At 40.3% G+C, this 13,603-nt stretch overlaps 1 long non-coding RNA gene across 1 annotated transcript in view; it reads left to right on the forward strand.

Annotated features, from left to right (window-relative positions):
- The first annotated feature begins 821 nt into the window (after positions 1-821).
- The window catches only part of LOC138837876 (uncharacterized), a 51,448-nt gene continuing 38,666 nt past the window's right edge, over positions 822-13,603 (forward strand). The window contains exon 1 of the long non-coding RNA XR_011375483.1: positions 822-896. This is a non-coding gene — a long non-coding RNA (uncharacterized lncRNA). The remainder of the gene's footprint in view (positions 897-13,603) is intronic.

The raw sequence follows: 13,603 nt of genomic DNA on the forward strand, positions 1-13,603 counted from the left end.
GCCATTTGGAGGTGGCAAGACCAGGATTCCAAATGTGAGCTCCAGCTCCCACCACTTCAACCTGGGGATAGGCTACTCACCGGGCTGTCCAAGAATATCAGCAAGACCAATGATTAGACAGGCACCAGTGGCTCTCAGCAGTCCACCTTGATACTTACAAGGCTGTGATGGGAGGATCATGGTCAAAGTCATCCTAGTTAGGAAAGTCCTTGAGACCTCTGTCCAACTTCAGTGCCAACAAAGCCAGAAGCCCAGGGCTCCAGTGTGGAGGGCGAGCCTTGAGCAAAAGCAGTGCACAGACTGTGCCCAGATCCTGAGTTCACGGTCCGGGTCTGGCAACAAACAGACATACAGAACAATCTGTGCAGCCATCCAGCTAAAGCAGGTCACCATCTCATCTCCAAATGAATTGGACATTGTTCCCTGAGAAAAGGGCTGGGGGAGCTCCTATCTTCTTGACTCCGCCCATGCTGCTTGCATCACAGAATTCTGGCCACACCCCCATTCTTTCATGGTTTTTTCTGACCAATGAGATACAAGAACGGTGACCACGCCCACATTCCATGCTGCCTAGTAGCACCCCGGATTCCCTCTGTTAGTTTACAACACTACCAGCAGTTGAGGAAGGTAGAGGTGGCTGAGTGGTGAGGAAGAGACTCAAGCAACTTTGGAGTATAGTAGGAAATTGAGAAGCCTGCCCGCACCTCGCTCCCTCCTCGCCTTTCCAAGTTGTAGGATTTCAAACCTCAGGCAATGGTGCACAGCCAGCCCGCATAAAGCCATGACCTGGTCCCTGGCCCTGGTTCTCTGCTGGTGGCCCATGTGTTTGCAATGCCGCTGCCATTGCTGCTTGCCCCACCTGGAGCAACCTCCAGCAGCTTTTCCCAGCAGCACAGGTGAGTGGCTGCCCCCAAATCACCACTACCTGGGATCAGACACCCCTCTGGGGGCACCATGACCACTTTCTTGGATCTGAGGAGCAACCTTTCTGTCTTGGGCATTTCTGAAACAGAAACTCATTATATGTTCTAGTTGGACTGGATTGAGGTCCTCCTATCTGGGACAGGTATGCTCCACCAGGATTGGTCCTCTGTAGTTGGGATGGTAAACACGTAGCGTCATGCTCAGTCATCGATTTAGATGGATTATCCCAAACTTTTAATCCACAGCAGCCGATTCTTGACCACAAGTGAAGCTCTGAGTAGGGCCACAACCATCAGACCTCATTCTCCTCACAGGACAGTTTTGAGGAAACAAGGGATTTATAGAGAGGGAATCTCTGGAGCATGACTTGGCATGGAGGGAGTGGCATTCAGAGAAGGTTCTCTGCAATTCTGTGAGCAAATGACAGGAAGATACCCACAAAGGGCTCAGGTTGGGCCAGTTATTAATCATGCAACAGCTGGGGATTTTGAAACAAACCATGGCTCTCTTTCATCATTACCCTATCCCCATGAGGAAGGGGATCCTTCACTGTGTTGAATTTTGCATCTGGGGAAACCGAGGCACAGAGAAGTCAGGTGACCTCCTTATGACTTCAACTTCACAGGAAGCTCAGCCTGACTTCACTACCATGCTCCCTAGGACAATGGGTGCTATTCAATCCACTTCTTGTGGTAGGAAGTACACTTCTTGTCAGTTGTGGGGTTTGAACCATAGGCATGGGCACTGTTCCTGAGCTCCTCAGCAAAATGCTAGTGCTCTACCACTTGAGCCCACAGCACCACTTCTGGTTTTCTGATGGTTCTTTGGAAATAAAAGGCTCAAAGACGTTAATGCGGGGGCTGGCTATGAACCATGATCCTCATATTTCAGCCTCCAGTGTAGTTAGGATTAGAGTTCTGAGCCACTGGCACTCAACTTCATTTTAATTCTGACTTCTCTCTCTCTTTTACAAAAACTGGTTGAATTGGTGCTGGAGAAGGGGGTCCAGCATCCCCATGTGGCTGGAATCCAAGGTGACCTTCTCATTCTGGAGGTGGGCTGTGGGTCAGGAGCTGTCTCGCTCAGCCTGTTGAAACAGCTCCCTGAGGTAAGCCCCACTGTTCCCTGGCTAGACCATGAAATTCATTGTCCATCCAGCCTTACTGGACTTATTGAATTGTATTGCTTTCTATATCATTTTCTAGCACCTGGCCAAACTTATGATACATAGTTATGGAGTGAAAATATAATGCCTTCTTAAGAAAGTCATTGAGGGCTCTGAGAATGTGCCTTCATGGTATGGTGATTGTCTAGCATGCATGAAAACCTGGGTTCAATTCCTCAGTAACACAGAAAAAAAGAAAAAGACTAGAAGGAATGCTGTGCCTCAAGTGGTAGAGTGCTAGCCTTGAGAAAAAAAGCTCAGGAATAATTCCCTACCCCTGATTTTAAGCCCCAGGACTGGCAAAATTTAGTAAATGGAAAATAAAGGACCCATACTTGAAATACATTATTGCTATTTCCATACTGATACCTGATAATAGCCCCTAATTCATGTATTTTACTTATGTTAGGATACTGTGTTGAAAAAAGTTTTGTTCTTTAAGTCACAGCAATTAATGCTAGGAATGTGCTTAGATGTCAGCTGAAGATTAATTCTGGAAATTCAAGGATTCAAGGATTTTGTGTAATCACTGCTAATCACAAAGTGAAAAGTAGTCTAAGTGTGATTTTGAAATCTTTTGGATCAGTTTTGGCATCAAAAAGGCAGAGGCTAATTACTAGTTGTGACAGAAAATAAGGAATAACTCCAGATGGAAGGAAAAAATGATAGTAAATAACGTATACCAGAAACTGGTCTAGAGAACCATTTTTGGTTATTGAAGAACTCATTGTCAACTAGGCTTTTGCTCATTGCCTTTATCATTCTAAATCTCTTAGGCTAGTTCTTAATCTCTGCGTGATAAATGTTTCTCTCTTTTTTTTTTACTTGTGTGCATTTTTTCCTCTTTTTTCTTTTTTAAATTTTTTATTCTTTTAATTTTAATTTTAATTTTTTGTGAACATACTGTACAGAGGGGTTACAATTACAGGGACAAGATAATGAGTACATTTATCAATCATTGCAGCCTCCTCCTTTGTTTACCCTTCACATCCCTTCCCAGCCTCTCCCCATCCCCCAACACCAACACCCCCACCCCCACCAAAGTTGTAAAATTCGTTTTTGACATGACAACTTGTACTTCTCATAGTTGCATCAGGTCCACCTGTACCCGTAAACGACTTGTTTTTCCACATCTCCCCCACAAATTATACCGACATCAAATATAGTGAAAGCAGGGATTGTAATGTGGGGGAGGGTCATACAAAGCAACAAAAATATAATCTCATAAATGAGTTAGAAACAAAGGCATGAAAGAAAAAAACATTTAAATACATATCAAGGGTTCATTTTCCTAAGATCACATTATCTGACCTTTACTGCTTTACTCATACATATACTAAATATTGCAAATAAGGGAAACCATGGGACCTTTGTTTCCTTGGGCTTGGCTTACTTCACTTAATATAATTTTTTCCAAGCCTTTCCATTACCTAACAAATGGGGAAATGTCATTCTTTCTGATGGAGGCATAGAATTCCATTGTGTATATATACCACATTTTCTTGATCCATTCATTTACTGAGGGGCATCTGGGGTGGTTCCATATCTTAGCTATGGTAACTAATGCTGCAAAAAACATAGTTGTACTGGTAGCTTTAGTGTGGTCTTGTTTGTGAACATTTGGGTAAATGCCCAAAAGTGGGATTGCTGGGTCATAGGGGAGCTCTATGTGAAGTCTTCAGGAATCTCCAGACTGCTTTCCAAAGTGGTTGAACAAGTTTACACTCCCACCAACAATGAAGTAAGGTTCCCTTCTGTCGACATTCCCTCCAACATCTGTTGTTGTTAGAGTTCTTGATTATAGCCATTCTAAATGGTGTGAGGTAGTATCTCAATATTGTTTTGATTTGCATTTCTTTTATGGCTAGGGAGTTTGAGCATTTCCTCATGTGTGTATTGGCCATCCTTCTTTCTTCTTCAGAGAAGTTTCTCTTTAAGTCTTTAGGCCATTTATTTATTGGGCAGCTGTTTCTTTGAGGACATGTTGTTGGGGGATATAATTTTTTTAGTTCCAAGTATATTTGAGATATGAGACCCTTATCCGTTGTATGGTTGTGAAGATCTTCTCCCAATCCGTGGGCTTTCTATTGATCTTGCTAGCTAGGTCCTTTGCCATGCAGAAGCTCTGCAACTTCATGCAATCCCATTTGTCCAACCTTTCTTTGATTTGTTGTATTTCCGGGTCTCTATTAAGAAAATTTTGGCCTGTGCCAGGAGACCTAGGGTTTCTCCTATTCCATCCTGTAATGTTTTCAGAGTGTCTGCTTTGACTCCGAGGTGTTTGATCCATTTGGAGCTTATTCTTGTGTAGGGTGTTATATAAGGACCTAGTTTTAGTTTTCTACAAGTTTTTAACCAATTTTGCCAGCACCATTTACTAAAGAGGCTGTCTTTCTTCCATTCTATTATTTTAGCTCCCTTATCAAGGATTAATTGGGTATAGGTCTATAGGTTCATTTCTGGATTTTCAATTCTATTCCATTGCTCTGAAGTCCGGTCTTTTGCCAGTACCAAGCTGTTTTGATTACTATGGCTTTATAGTAGAGTTTGAAATTTGGTATTGATATTCCACCAGAAGTGTTCTTTCCATTGAGGAGCGTTTTTGCTATTTGGGGATTTTATTCTTCCATATGAATTTTTCTAAGAATGAGGTTGGAATTTTGATAGGTATCACATTGAATTTGTACATAGCCTTGAGAAGTATTGCCATTTTCACAATATTAGTCTTTCCAATCCAGGAGCATGGGAGATTTTGCCATTTTCTAAGTTCTGTTTTGATTTCATTTTTTAAGATTTTAAAGTTTTTATCATACCGGTCCTTCACTTCTTTGGTGAAGTTAATTCCTAGGTATTTTATTTTTTGAGGTGCTATTACAAATGGAGTTACTTTCCTAATTTCATCCACACTTTTCTCATTGTTGGCATACAGAAAAGCCATTGATTTTTTGGGGTTAATTTTATACCCTACTACTTTGCCAAAGTTTTGATTCAGCTTGAGTAATGTGGGAATGGAGTCCATGGGATTCTTTAAATACAAGATCATGTCATCTGCAAAGAGGGAGAGTTTTATTTCTTCTTTCCCTATTTGGATCCCCTTTATGTTTTTGATCTTGTCTGATTGCTGTAGCTAGGCATTCTAATACTAGATTGAAGAGAAGTGGAGAGAGTGGACATCCTTGACTTGTTCCTGAGTTAAGAGGAAATAGCTTTAGTTTTTGATCATTAAGTATAATGCTGGCTGTAGGTTTGTCATACACAGCCAATATTGTATTGAGGAATGTTCCACGGATTCCTAATTTTTCCAAAACCTTCATCATAAAGGGGTGTTGGATCTTGTCGAATGCTTTTTCTGCATCTATTGAGAAAACCAGGTAGTACTTATCCTTGCTCCTGTTGATGTAATGAATAATATTAATTGATTTGCGTATGTTGAAACAGCTTGCATCCCTGAAATGAATCCTGTTTGATCCTGGTGTATGATTTTTTGGATGAATTGTTGAAGTCTATTGGCCAACATTTTGTTGAGAAGTTTTGCATCAATGTTCATCAAAGAAATGGGTCTATAGTTCCCTTTGTTTGATGAGTCCCTGCCTGGTTTTGGTCTGAGGGATATGATGGCTTCATAGAATGTGTTCGGTAGTGAACTTTCTCTTTCAATTTCATTTTAGAGTTGGAGGAGTATTGGTGTGAGCTCTGCTTTGCAGGCCTTGTAGAATTCTGCTGTAAATCCATCTGGTCCTGGACTTTTCTTAGCTGGGAGGTCTCTTATTGTTTCTATTTCAATGCCTCATATGGGCCTGTTAAGCTGATTTAACTCATCTTGGTTAATTTTGGCATGTCAATATTTGCTAGGAAACGGTCCATTTCTGTCAAGTTCTCAAACTTATTAGCATAAAGTTTTGTCAAGTATTCCATTATAAACGTTCTGAATCTGGGTTTTTTCCGTGGTGATGTTTCCATTATCATCTCTGAGTTTATTTGGGTGTGTTCTCTTCTTTTTCTGATAAGATTTGCTAAGAGTGTGTCAATATTGTTGATTTTTTCAAAGAACCTACTCTTTTTTTGTTGATACTTTCTATAGTTTTTTTCGATTCTAATTCATTTAATTCTAATTTAATTTTAATTATTTCTTTCCATCTACTGGATTGGGGTTTATCTTGCTGCTCTTTTTCAGGGAGGTTCAGATGTCTCATTAAAGTGTTTGTTTCAGATCTCTCCAATTCGTTGACTTGGTAACTCAGACCTATACCTTGCTCTGAGTACTGCCTTTGCTATGTCGCAGAGGAGCTGGTAATTTGTGTGTACATTTTTGTTGAATATCATGAATACTTGAACTTCAAGTCTAATCACTTCTATGACCCACTGGGGGTCCAACAGTGTTGTTCAGCCTCCATATGTTACCGGAATTTCTTTGGTGGCTTTTAGTGTTGAGTTCAATTGTATTCCCTTGTGGTGTGAGTGAATGCAATGTATAACTTCAATGTTTCTGAATTTGGACAAGTTTGCTTTGTGGCCAAAAATGTAGTCTATTTTAGAAAATGTTCCATGTGCTGCTGAGAAAAACGTGTATTCTGAATCTGCTGGGTGAAATATTAGGTAGATGTCTTTTAAATCTAGTTGACCTATGCAGCTGTTTAGATCTGCGGTTTCTCTGTTGAGTTTTTGCCGAGTTGATCTATCTAGCGGGGAGAGTGGTTTGCTAAAATCCCCAACAATTAATGTCTTTGGATCTATGTGGGATATGAGGGAAAGTATTGTTGCTTGTATAAATTTGAGTGCTACATTTTTTTGGCGAATAGATATTAAGAATTGCAATAACCTCCTGAAAGAGAAATCCCTTAATTACTATGTATCGACCTTCTTTAACTCTTCTCCCTAATTTTAAGTTGAAATCTATTTTATCTGATATTAGGATTGCAACACCCGCCTGTTTATGGGGGCCATTTGCTTGGTAGATTTTGCTCCAGCCTTTAACTTTGAAAATGTGTTTGTTTATATGGGCAAGGTTTGACTCCTGAAGGCAGCAGTTAGAAGGATCTTGTTTTTTAATCCAACTAGACAGTCTATGTCGCTTAATTGTAAAGTTAAATCCGTTAATGTTAAGAGATAGGACTAAGAGGTATTTGGGAGTTGCTGCCATGTTATCTACCTTCTTGGGGGTTGCGAAAACTGTGTTCTTCCTATGGTTCTTGGATTCTCAGTTTGGGTGCAGTTTCTTGGCCTTTATTGTGGTCTTGTTGGTTTTCTATGTGTAGGATATCTTGAAGAATCTTTTGGGGGCTGGGAAGGTGGCTCAGTGGTAGAGCGCTTGCCTTGCATGCTCGAGGCCCTGGGTTCGATTCCTCAGCACCACATAAGCAAAAAGAAAAAAGCCAGAAGTGGCACTGTGGCTCAAGTGGTAGAGCGCTAGCCTTGAGCTGAAGAGCTGAGGGACAGCGCCCAGGCCCAGAGTTCAGGCCCCACGACCAGACCCCCCCCCCCAAAAAAAAAAAGAATCTTTTGTAGGCCTGGTTTGGTGGAGATGTATTGTTTCAATTTTTCTTTGCTATGGAAGGTTTTTATTTGGTCTTCAGTTATGAAGGAGAGTTTAGCTGGGTACAGTATTCTTGGTTGATAGATGTTTGTTTTTAGGGCTTGTCATACATCATTCCAGGCTCTTCTTGCTTTGATTGTCTCTGCTGAGAAATCTGAGGTGATTCTAATTGGTTTCCCTTTATAGGTGATTAATCTTTTTGCCTTGACAGCTTTAAAGATCTTTTCCTTGGTCTGAGTTGATCCTGTGTGTATAATAATGTGACACTGGGATTTCCTATTCTGATCTGGTCTATTAGGAGTTCTAAAAGCTTCTTGTATCTAAATAGGTCTATCTTTTTACATGTTTGGGAAGTTCTCTGCTATGATCCTGTTAAACAAATTTCCTAGACCATTTACTTCTGTTTCTAGGTGCTCCTCTATACCCATTATCCTTAGATTAGCCCTTCTGATGGTGTCTTCTAAGTATTGGATAGATCTATAATATTTCTTGGATTTGTCTTGCATGGTTGTATGTTCTTTCTCTATAATATCTAGGCTATCTTCAATCCCCGAGATTCGATCTTCTGCATGGTCTAAACTACTGTCAAGACTTTCTACTTTGTTTTTTATTTCTTTTGCTTCTAATTATTCAGCTTTGATGGCTTCAATTTCTTTATTGAAGCTTTCTTTTAGATCTTGTAAGGAGTTCTTTACTTCCTTAATTTGGTGTTCAGTGTTTATTGTCAAATCACTTAGTTAATTGGTTATGGTTTCCTTGGATTCCCATTCTTTCTGTGGGGTTCCATTCAGCATTCCCTTTGTGGTCTCCCTGACTTCCTTCAGCTCTTTGTTAATGGATCCCATGAATGCCTTTAGTGATCTTTCTGTATTCTCTTCCTGCTTTCTCAATTCCTGTATTACTCCTTGCTTATCTTCCTCCTGTTCACGCCATTCCTACCTTTCTCTTTGATTATTCTCAAGAAACTTCTCACGCAAATCCTGTATCAGTTTTTGAGTAGCTTCCTCACACTCATGATATTCCTGTATAGACATTTGGATTGCCTCCTCTCACTCCCTCTCTCACTCATACAGAGTCCTTTGTAGGTTTTCAATCTTTTCCTGCATTGACCTATTGTTTGCCTCCTCTCTCTCCCTATCACGCTCATACAGAGTTCTTTGTATGTTTTCAATCTTTTCATTTATCATGTTTGCCAGCAGTGTTTGTAGAGCTATTTGGGAACTCTCCTCTGAATTATACATTATCTGTTCTGTCCTCTGATTATCATGAGTGGGAGTGGAGATACCCAGACCTGCCATTTTTCTTGTGGTTTTCCGGCTTACTCTGCCCATTTGGGATGAAAGTAACAGCAGTTTTGTGCAAGAACACTAACTTTAGGCAAGCATCAACCAAAGTCTGAATTTGCATAGTCAATAGTCTGTAGATACAATCTAGTTCAACAGATATCTCTATTCAACATCAAACAACTATATATTAATGGGCTATGAACCGCTAAGAAGAATTTGGTAAACCAGAAATTATTAGTGTTAGGGAAATTATTAGTGTTAGGAATGGAATGATGTGGGAAGGTACAGGGAGAGTTAACTAAGTCCTAGTCTCAAAGCGGGAAATAGGTTAGATAGGATGGAAGTAGGGAGAAAACAAGAAGAAAGAGAAAGGGAAAAAAGAGACCAGAAAAAGTAGAAAATTAAAAATTAGTAATATGCAGATTTGAGAACAAACTATTCAAAGAACGGGAATATATTGAGAGAAGGGGAGGGATATAAAGGAGATGTGAAAAATTTAAAAATAAAAATACTTAAAGTGTTATATAGGTATAAAGAGGTAGTACTGCTATTAAGGAATTTAATTCTCAGAAGTTTTGAATTGAGTAATAAATTTGTGGATTAAGTGTGTACACAATGGGGGATAGAGGCTAATAGTCACCTATGGGTTTATCTGAGGATGTGCAGAACAACAATTAAGTCCCATAAAGAGGAACAAAAGAGAGGAAAAGGTGAGAAGCATAAGAAAGAAAGGAAAAAAAAGATCAGAAATTCAGTCGAGCTAAGCAAAACACAAAAAGAAAAAAATTTTTAAAAGAAGAAAAAAAAAGAAAGAAAAACGCACACATGCATGTATCCCTAAAATAAAGATTATAGGTGGAAAAAAAGTTACTAGAAAACATTTTTTTTTCAAAAAAGGTAAAAATTGATTTAAAAAAGTTTTAGAAAATAAAAAAAAATTTAAAGTTGTAATAAAAAATAAGAAGAGGGACAAAAATAGTTCTTTGATTTTTTAGGGAGGGTTGGGAAAAATCCTGTACCTCCCTTGTGTCTGTAATCAGCCTCTGGTTGTAGTCTCCGGTCTGCTTGTGGTCCTGTGGCTTGGTTGGTTTCTTAAGTCAGTTTGTTTGGACAGGCAGAAAAATTTTCTGCTTTACCCAGGATTTTTCGATCCTCCTCCCAAGTTAGTTCAATGAGATGGGGGTGTGCTTTGAGTATTACAAAAGAGGGAGATGGCTTTTTCCTCAAGTTTGGAAATGCTGTGATGAGGCTATGTTCTGGGTAGAGTTGAGGCCTCTCAGCAAACAGTAGCTTTTCCCTGGGGCTAGTTTGTGAGAAACTCACAGAGGCCAGCCTGGAGCCACTCGCAGGGTTTCTGTTTACTGATGTCGAGGCTACTAAAGGGAGGGGCAGTCTGTGGCTCTGATTACCCAATGAAGAAAGCCACTCCCAGGGCTGGTGCCCGAACTGGGTGACTTTTCCCTGGGTGGAGCTGAGTCTGGCAGGTCATGCCGTTAAGTTCTTGTGACCTGCTAAATGACCCTATTTTTATTCCAAGGCCTGAGTTGGAGCTAGCAGCTCTGCGGAGCTTTGTCAGTATCCAAGATGGAGATCTCTGGTACTGGGGGGGGGGGGGGAAGGGGTGGCCTTCCCTCCTCTGCTACCTGAGAAGGAGTGAGGAAGTCAGGCTTCTACTCACGCTGAGTCTTGGTTCCTGGGTCGTCTCCAGTCTGCGAAATGCAGGATGAAGATGTCTGCTCCTTGTTGGTTCTTCCTGGTGTTGAGTAGTTTCTGCTTGCTTGCCGCCTCTAGCTCTTTTAGTCCCCAGACTCTCTCTGTTTCAGGTATGGCGGTACCGCCCCCACCGCCACCACTGCTGCCACAGCAGCAGCAGCAGTTTCTGGCAAGAGCTCAGATCTGTCTCCTTGCCTGGATTTTCCCTCTCTGGCCTAACTCTCTGTCCTGTGATGGCACACTTGGTGTGATTCTCTGGCTTAGGACTCTTCACTGGAACTCTAAAACTGCTTTCTATGGGAGAGCTTGTTTTGCCTCCAGCTTCTCCTCTGCCATCTTCCCGGAACTCCCAAAATGTACCTCCTTCTATGCTGTTGTTTCATACCTTATCTCCTTTGTTTTCTAAAAATCTCAGTCTTTCTATATTTCCCTATGAACATTTCCTGATAGTAAATACACCTATAAAGATGTCACAGGATGCTAATATAAGGGTCCCATAGCTCTTGAGTCATTAATGTAACAAAATGGAAAAGGAGACATATTTACTGCTACCTCAATTTTTCTGAAATGCTGCAATGTCATCATTTGGTTAAAATTCAATTCTTTGTTTACACAGTGTCATTCAGTCCACCTAAATGCAAATATGAAATTGGTGCTGGTGGTTTACAACTGTAATCCTAGCTACTCAGGAGGTTGAGACCAGGGGATTGTGGTTCAAAGCTAGCCTTGTCAGGAAAGTCCATGAGACACTAATCTTCAATTAACCACCAGAAACCCGGAAGTGGTGCTGTAGCTAAAGTGGTAGTGTGCACAACTTGAACTGAAACGTGGAGGGACAGTGCCCAGGATCAGAATTCAAACCCCACAAACAACAAAAAAGGTGAAATATGACTTTAAGTTTCCCCAGAAGGAACGACAAGATCAATAATCTTCCCAAGCAAAAAAATTAATTCCAAAAAAATTAATTCCAAAATTATTCAGTGCACCTACTTTTGGTGAGTTATGTTATGGAATCTGTGCTGGACATATTCTCTAAAAACAAATTGTTTAGGGATACAGGTGGACCCATTGCAACAATGAGATGTCCATGTCGTTATGTCAAAAAACGAACTTTACAACTTTGGAGAGGGGGAGTATGGGAAGGAATGGGAAGCAGAAACAACGAAGAGGCAACAATGCTTGATAAGAAATGTACACGTTATCTTGCCCGTGTAATTGTAACTCCTCTGTAAGGTATTCCTACAATAAAAAAAGAAAAAATGTAAAATATTAGCTTCACAATAAACATCTAATATTTCTTCTTTGAAGAGTGACGTCTATACAGTCGATGTCACTTGGCTTTCTTACTATCTTAGTTCGAATCCAACCCTGGCAGGAGAGTCTGTCAAACTCTTATCTCTAATTACACAGCAGAAAAGCCACAAGTGGACTTTTGGTTCAAGCAGTATAGTACTAGCTTTGGGGGCAGATTATCAGGAAATAAAACTGTTCAGGGACAGGATCCAGCCTATGAGTTCAAGCCCCATAACCAACACAAACTAAAAAAAAAAAAAAAAAAGCAAACAAAAAAACCCCAGATATTTCATTGGGACCCTGCTTAAAGGAGTACTGGTCTGAGAAGAGATGCCTTTTTGCTGATCATACTCACTGGATGCTTTTTTGGAATCCTTATTGCTCTGGAGAATTCAGGACCAAACTAAAGGAATTGATAACTGACTCCTGAAACAAGAGAATCATCTCAGGGGAGGAAATACCAGCGGTAAGACACTTTAAAACCTCCGTGTCATTGTTTCTTGGCAGTAGAACTGTTTTGGGGGGTCCAGTCGTGGGCCTGAACTCTGGGCCTGAGCGCTGTCCCTCAGCTCTTCAACTCAAGGCTAGTGCTCTACAACTTGAGCCACAGCACCACTTCTGGCTTAATTTTTGCTTATATAGTGCTGACGAACCGAACCTGGGCCTCATGCATGAAAGGCAAGCGCTCTACCACTGAGGCAATTTCCCATTCCCTGCAGTAGAACATGTTTAAAACAATGTTATTTCTTTTTGTTCTATGCTGGCCGTCAAATGGCACATTATTTCTTTTTGTAATACTCTCAATTAGAAGTTTACAGAAAAGCTATATATGAGTAAAAACACACACGAAAAAGTCGGGGACAGAGTTTCTTTCAAGCCTTCTGATTTTCTTGTACAGTAAAAAGGAAAGCACAAGTTAACTTGAACTTTGTCAATCCTCTATGTTCCATTCCTCTCCTGGGATCAGTTTCCACATCCAGTAGCAGTTACTTCCAGGAACAATCTACGGTGCTGCCTGAGATATAATGAATGCTTTCTTGCTTCATGGAAATAACACAAAGACCCCCTGATCTGAGGTTACACGTGTTTCAGAGACAACTTAGTAAAGAGAAAATATGAAATTTATATTGCTCTTAAATACATTTTCCATGAGAATATTGAGTTCAAACTTTGTAAGTTCTCTATAAAGTAAGGTGAATTTTAAATGGGAAGAAGGTTCTCAGATCATTTTTTTGTGAGTGTATGTGCTGCGCATTATTTCCCAACTGTTCATGAGTTAACAGTAAGGAAACAATAGCAATAATAGGAGAAAGAGAAGTTTTGTGTTTAAGTATAAGGGTTCAATACACTATAGAAGATTCTACAAATAAGGCGACGTTGAAACAATAAAGCTATGTCCAGTATGTAGATTTGAGAGTGATATAGAGAAAGCATTACTCCCACGTGGAACAGGAAGTATGAGGCCACTCCCTTTCTTAATCACGCTTGCTAATCACGCAACTTTGTAGACAGTAGAATGGAAGCATAATTCTCTTTCCAATGCAACTCAGATATAAGAGCATGGACTTAATTGGAAAAAAAAGTCCATCCTGAGAGAGCAGGGATTATACTAGCCATTAACTGGTGGAGAAGATCACATTTATTTTCTTTCTTTTACTTATGTATTTTTTGTTGGTGGTGGTCTTGGCA

Source organism: Dipodomys merriami, unplaced genomic scaffold (assembly GCF_024711535.1).
Source record: "Dipodomys merriami isolate MVZ:Mamm:240054 unplaced genomic scaffold, mDipMer1.0.p SCAF_278, whole genome shotgun sequence".
NCBI lineage: Eukaryota > Metazoa > Chordata > Mammalia > Rodentia > Heteromyidae > Dipodomys > Dipodomys merriami.